The 6,435-nt window shown below is 45.1% G+C and overlaps 1 long non-coding RNA gene across 1 annotated transcript; it reads right to left on the reverse strand.

Annotated features, from left to right (window-relative positions):
* Window positions 1–1,754: 1,754 nt before the first annotated feature.
* On the reverse strand, window positions 1,755–4,787 carry LOC135578541 (uncharacterized). Its single transcript, XR_010470291.1, has 3 exons — window positions 4,650–4,787; window positions 4,505–4,536; window positions 1,755–1,893 (listed from the first exon to the last, which is right to left on the reverse strand). It is a non-coding gene; the product is annotated as an uncharacterized LOC135578541 (long non-coding RNA).
* Window positions 4,788–6,435: the final 1,648 nt, after the last annotated feature.

A 6,435-nucleotide genomic window follows, 5' to 3' on the forward strand; every position in this document is an offset into this window, starting at 1 on the left:
TGGTTCCTTCTTGGCTGGAAAGAAATAACAGGCAAATTACCAGAGAAGCTGCTTGGTTTGTTTAGACGAATTCCGGCCTTCGCTTTGGCGAACACCAAGTCAGAAATTTGAATGGCATGTCCAACCGTTCTGCCTTTGCGTCGGGTGGCCCTGCTGCTCCACACCTAAATACTGTGGGAATGACAAACATTTATCCCTGTGAGGATGCATCCCAGCCAGGGCTCAGAGAGAAGCCCGTGCCTCAGGTCTGGTGCTCCAGGCAACAGCAGCAGAAGGGACTGTGGCTGCTGACAGCAGCCCCACTGACACTGGCAGGAGCCGACGTGTCCCGGGGACCTCCAGGACAGCGACCCAAGCAAACACCAGGAGAAGATCAGTTTGCCAGCACTTTGACTTGGAAATGGCTCGGCATCTGCAGATGCAGCAGCGTTGTCCTCTCTTCACTTTCAGTAATAATTTATATTTGAACATACTCTTGCGCTGCTTGGTTTGTTTCGAAAATACACCAATTCTTTGAGATCCCCTTCCCTGGGCCCTCTTGGCAGCACACAGGAATATCACAGCAGTGATAAAAATGTGTCAGCTTTCTACTTAAATGAGATCAGTTTAGAGAGCCCTTTGATTTTTATACCCAGAATGACAAAAGGACTGAAAACTCTTTCACAAAGGGTGTACAAATTGGACTGCCATGTGAGAAGTGGCTTCCAGTTAGTTATTCATTGTAAGAAAGAGATATCACACTATTTTCAAGCCACCAGCTTTGGGTATGCAGCCAGGTATGGTAATGCCTGAACATAAAGCTGTGGCTCGGGGCAAAGCAGAGCACTTACAGCGTGCATCCTGACATCTTGTGGAGTCAGCAGAGAGAGCTGGGTGGCTCCTGCATGCCTCTGGAGGGTGATGTTTGTGGGTCTTCAAGACCACAAGTCTGCTTTTTGGGTGCCGTTATCATGTCAGAGCCACTGTGGCTGCACAATGAGAAACACCATACAAGTGCAAGCTCCTGCTGCCACTCCAAATTTTGTTCAAGACAAATCAGAGTATTTTGGAGGGCTTATCTTGCTGTAGCAGATTTTGTACTGGATCAGGTTGTTCTCATGCCTCTAAGAGGTTTTCAGCTACTTAGTATATGTCTTTTCCTCACCTGGACACAAAGCTCCTTGGAAAAGGAATTGTGCCTTTTCCGAAACTTCATAAAGTGTCACATTCCCAAGGTTTTCCGATATAGCCCAGAAAGTCCTATTGAGTGCTATGCTGAGACCACAGAGCAGCAGTGACAAAGCCGAGCTGTCTGGACGTGAGGCCACGGTGGGTGCAGCCAGAGCAGTGACTGCTCCAGGCACGGGGTGGTCCCCAAACCACAGCTGCATGGTCAAGGTCAAGGAGACGGTAGCAGGACTCAGGTTTGGGATGCAGGCTCATCGCTGCCATGGTGTTTTGCCTTTCCCTCTGATTCCCCTTCTCCTCACAAAGATCACACACTGCTGTGGCAAGCAGTTGTAACAAGGGTCATCATTTCCCTTGTGCGTGAGTCCAGCTGCCTCCTCGATTACTGAGGCACAGCACGGGGAGGGAGGCGACCGCCGCACATGTGAGCGCAGAACCTGCTCCAATAATCCCTACGGCGAGGAGGAAAACAGCATCATCCCTTTTTAGCTTTCATTTTTATTTAAACACTGAATGGTGTGGGTTTTAGTTCAGGGAATTGATATGGACTGAGAAAATTGCAGAAAGGTGAGATGAGGTATTTTTTGCCAGTATTTTTTCTGTCCTGCAGAACCTGTGCTGTCTTTCGTAAACAGGTGAGGAGGTGTCTGTGGTTGTGAACATGTTCTTCCTTTTTCTTCTTGGAAATCCACTCTCAATTAGTCCGGAACATTGGATAAACTGGTGCTAATGAAATAAAAGGGTTTATTAGGTTACACAACGGTATGCAGTGGCTTAGGGGACAAAGTCAAATATTTACTCAGGCTAACTTCAGGAGAGAAAACAGCCAGGGAGATCACAAGTGAAACAGCTGAAAATCAAAATTTCATCTATCAGACAGATTTGTAAGTTAAGTAGGGGGATAAATAATAAAAGGGTGTTATGTGGAGAATACAAAGGTCTTATGTGCAGAGCAACTAATTTTTTTCTGACCCTCCATTGCAGGTCTTTGCAGTTACCACTTGCTCTCCAAACACCCACTACATGACTGAATTCTGGCATCAACTCTGCAAAGCTCTCAGCATAAGATTAAGACCAATTGACTTCACAGGAAAGTAAACATATTCTTAACTTTACATCCAACAGGTGCCTGAGACCCAAAGACAGGTCTTGTTGAGGGCAAAGCTCCCAACATTGTCAGCAGCACAGGACTGCGTGGTCAGAGAGACGGTTTTCTGATCAGGGAGAGAAAACTGCTTCAGAAGAAATTACCTATGCTGTTAAAAGAGCTTTCTCTCCTCCTAGGTAGTACAGTGGGGACCAGTTTGGAGACAACCATCTGCACTGGGTCTGTCGGAGCCCCAGGTCCCACTTCGTTCTCCCAGTTAAATAACGAAAAAGCCAGAATCAGAGAAAAGCAAATTGAGTGAGCTTGGCTCCACATGGAACCACATGGAAACTGAGTTTGCTTTGGTTGGCATAGCTTTAAGTAACTAAAGATCCCAGCATGGCCTAGAATACCCTTGAATGCCACGGTTGCAACAAAAATAAAATAATCCAGTGAGTGCTTATCTAGCCAGATACATACGTACATTCCTGTCTACATTTTCCTGGACAGAAAGTGTAGGTTGTGACCTCTCCAAGATCTCTTTGAGCACCATCTTTCTTGGCACATCTGGGATGTCATGGGACCTGAGCTCGGCATGTCTTGGCCATGGAGCCCTGCTCCCGAGCAGCCTCCTGCTCCGTGCTCCTCGTTCAACAGGAGCCCCTTGAGAAGCTCAGGTGCTGACACTGACCACAGCTGCAGCAACACGAGTATGTACAGCCAAAAATGAAGCTGAGAACCTCTAATTACCTCTGCCACGTCCACCTGAAAAGCCTGTCAGCCAGTGAAAATCCCAAAGCGCTGAGTAGAGATTGCTTGATATGGGTTTAGTGGGTGTCATTTCTCCCATCACCCCACCAGGTAAGTACATGTTTCTGGGAAATAAGAATGGACCAGCACTTCTGAGACTGATTTTACCGATTTTTTGGATGCCAAAATGCAGTGGGTTGATGGAGAAACAGAAGGTTTTTAGTTTACCAAGTATACTTAACCTTCATGGGTTTTCTGGAATCATGGTACTCTTGGTCTAGAAAAGTTGCTAAAAATGCTGCCTAAGCGGAAACCAGAGTCAGCTCAGAGCTCTGTTACAGGTGACTCTGACTTGGGGTGGATGGCAGAGGGTGATGGATGAGAGTGCCTGATTTTTTAATAGTTTATTTCTTCAGTGAGTTCCCAGTGTTGAAGAAACCTATGCAAAGGTTGCAGCAGGAGTAGTCCTTTTGTGTGTATTTATTTCAAATTAAGCAGGTGATTTCAAAGGAAGGAGACATCTGCATATCTATGTGCTTGTATCTCCACGACTCAGGGATATGTAAGGCTGCAGCTCATGTGAAGTTTGGTCTCTCAGCAGAGGTACCGTCTTGGAATAACCTCTAAGAGTTTCCCATCGCATCTGAGTTATTTCTGGCTGCAACTGAAGATGGAGAAATAACATTCTTCTGGTGAAGGACTGAATCTAAAAAATGTGCTTGGAAGAAAACTCCCCATTCAGCTCTCTCCAGGGAGAAGACCACTAACAGATCAAGTGTTTTAAAAACCAATAGAAAAAGTCATTCTTTCTGCATTTAGCTGTGTCAAAAAATATGAGCAAAATTTTATACGTTATGTTGGCCAGTATTTACACTTTTAAAGAATTTCTCATTAACTTCAGTTAGAACTAATCTATTTATTGCATTATTTTTTAATCGCCTCCTAGAAGGAAAAACAGGCAAATTTAATAACATATTGTGCTAATTTGGATATTGGTGGTGGTTGGTGTTAAACAAAAGAGCACAGAACATGGGAATCCTCAGTTATGGTTCTTTTCCACATATCTGCTTTCCAAAGCACACTTTCTAGTGGTCCCTATACTTAAAGCATGATCTCCATTGAATGTCCTCTTTTCTCCTAAGCAAATGGAAATAGAGTGCTATGAATTTAGATCCATATTTTAATACAATGCACATTCTTTTTATTTTCAAGATATTATATATAGAACTTTCGTGAACTTCTTTTAGACTCTCCTATATACATATTGCTATTTAATAATCAAGCTGTTAAATACATTGCCTGCAACTAATTCATTGTGAAAAGTCTTAACTGTAGGAATGATAAAAAGCAGGTTTTGGTCCAAAAACATTAAGAGGGGAAAAAAGCAGGAGAAACCAACATGTGCAACGTATTCTTTGAGTGTAACAGAGCAAGAGTTAGCTTATATACTTTGATCAGAAGGTCAAAAGCAAATTGGTTTGGTAGTTTATATTATGTTACCTGGAGATCCTGGCTCCTGAGAACAGGAAACCCTAAAATCACAAACGACTAAAGAAGAGATTGAGTAGGATCAGAGGAAGTGTGAGGGACAGGAGTCAAGAAAGATATACAGTCTGCAGAAAGACATGACGTGGAAAATGCTCACCAGAGGCAGAGATTGCTTGAGGCAGAAGTTAAGATACAAGTGGCTCAGAAAATATTACAGGAAGCTGCTCTGGACCTCAATGCTGGAGCGAAAAGCCAGAGGAAGGGCTGGTATGTGCAGATAAAGGAGCAGTTGCAGCGCGGGCGATGGGGACGGGACTGTGCCGAGGCTGCTGGGGTGCAGGGCAGGAGGGAAGGGTGTTTCTGCAGATAGCAGGAGGCTCCGTCTTCCACGGCTTAGGGAGAGGGCGGGGGGACATGCAGCATCAAGATCAGAGGCTGCTCAGAAAGTCTTTCTGAGTAATGAAATAGGGGAGAAATTAAAAGGGAGCTAGTGATAATTCCTGAGCAAAGGATCATGCCATGCATTAAAAATAGACCTTGGCATGCGAGAATAAAGGCATTTCAGGTTTCAAGTAATGACATTTCAGACAGGCTCATCTATATCAGAAGGCAGAAACATCAATACACTGTACTGCAGGTGTTACACGCCAGGCACAAATAAACAAAAAAATCCCCCTTCATTTAGAACTCACCAGTTACATTCACCTTTGCATAAGCCTCAAAAACCTGCAGCTTATGTGATCCTCAGCCCTGCTCACTGCAACGGGCTGTATGGTGAAGCCTGTAGGTGATGGGGACATATGAGGCCTGTGTCTGTCCCCTGCTCCTGTGCAGAAGAAGGTGGGGAGGCTCCAGAGAGCCTGGGGGGATGCTTAGGAGAGGCAGTGGGGTTGCACGATGCCAGCGGGACCCTTTCTGCTTTGGGCACTGACACCTGAAGTCAGTGAGCTCTGTAGGAAGAGAAAGGGAGGTGAGAGGGGCAAGCAGACTAAATGCCATGCCAGACCCCCAGTGCCCACACAGCAGCTGGTTGCTAATGACATGCAGCAGTTTCCTTAGAGCCAGGGGATAAGCAAAGGTTTGTAGACCCTGTGACAGAGAGGTTTGTGGTTAAAGCCCAAAACAGTGCAGCAGGATATCTGGGTTTCTTTCCTGGATGTAGCAACTGTTGGGGAAGTCAATCTCTGTGCTTCAGTTCCTGCACTCTGGGTGTCATGAATATCTTGTCTGGAGTCAAGAATAGCTGCCCGCCCTTGGTGGGGTGAGAGGAGGCTGAACACACATGTGTATGAGGAAAGGGCCTCTTCACTGTGTTTTCCCACTCAAAACCACAGCATCGAATAAGCAGATATTTTACTGCCCTAATGTTGGTCCAATCTGAATCTTTCTGCTCTGTTTATGCCCTTATCTGGCTGCAGCCTGCAGAAGGATGTCAGGGAGGAGGTTCTGCTTTGCCTTCCTTGTGCATACGCCAGCATCTGCTTGCAGCAGATTAAATCTGTTTATCTGCCCTTCTTACTCTGCCTCTTCAGCAGGGTTGTAGATGGAAGCCAGATTCACTGCCCTCATCTGAAGTGCTATTTAGCAAAGTCTACAAGATAGTAAGGATAGTGGTGCACTTAAGTACTAGGTCAGGTTCTAAAGACAGAAAAACCCCACAGCCTAGAATCAAATTATACAGAAGATAACTCAGGTCGAAAAATTGAATATGCACCTTTTGTGGACCACAACTCCTGTGGTAAAATTGCCAGTAGGGGCATAGCTTTGGCCGTACCTAAACATCCACCTGAGATGGCTGCAGTTTTAAAGCTTTGCTTACTTGTTGTTGTTGTTGTTGTTCTGGTGTTAATGTTTATTGAAAGAGATTACTTCTTCATTTTCCACCTAACCAGATGAAAGCTTTAACTGAGAGCTGTATCTAACTTCTAAAGAATTGTTTCTTG

This window comes from Columba livia, chromosome 1 (assembly GCF_036013475.1).
Source record: "Columba livia isolate bColLiv1 breed racing homer chromosome 1, bColLiv1.pat.W.v2, whole genome shotgun sequence".
Lineage (NCBI taxonomy): Eukaryota > Metazoa > Chordata > Aves > Columbiformes > Columbidae > Columba > Columba livia.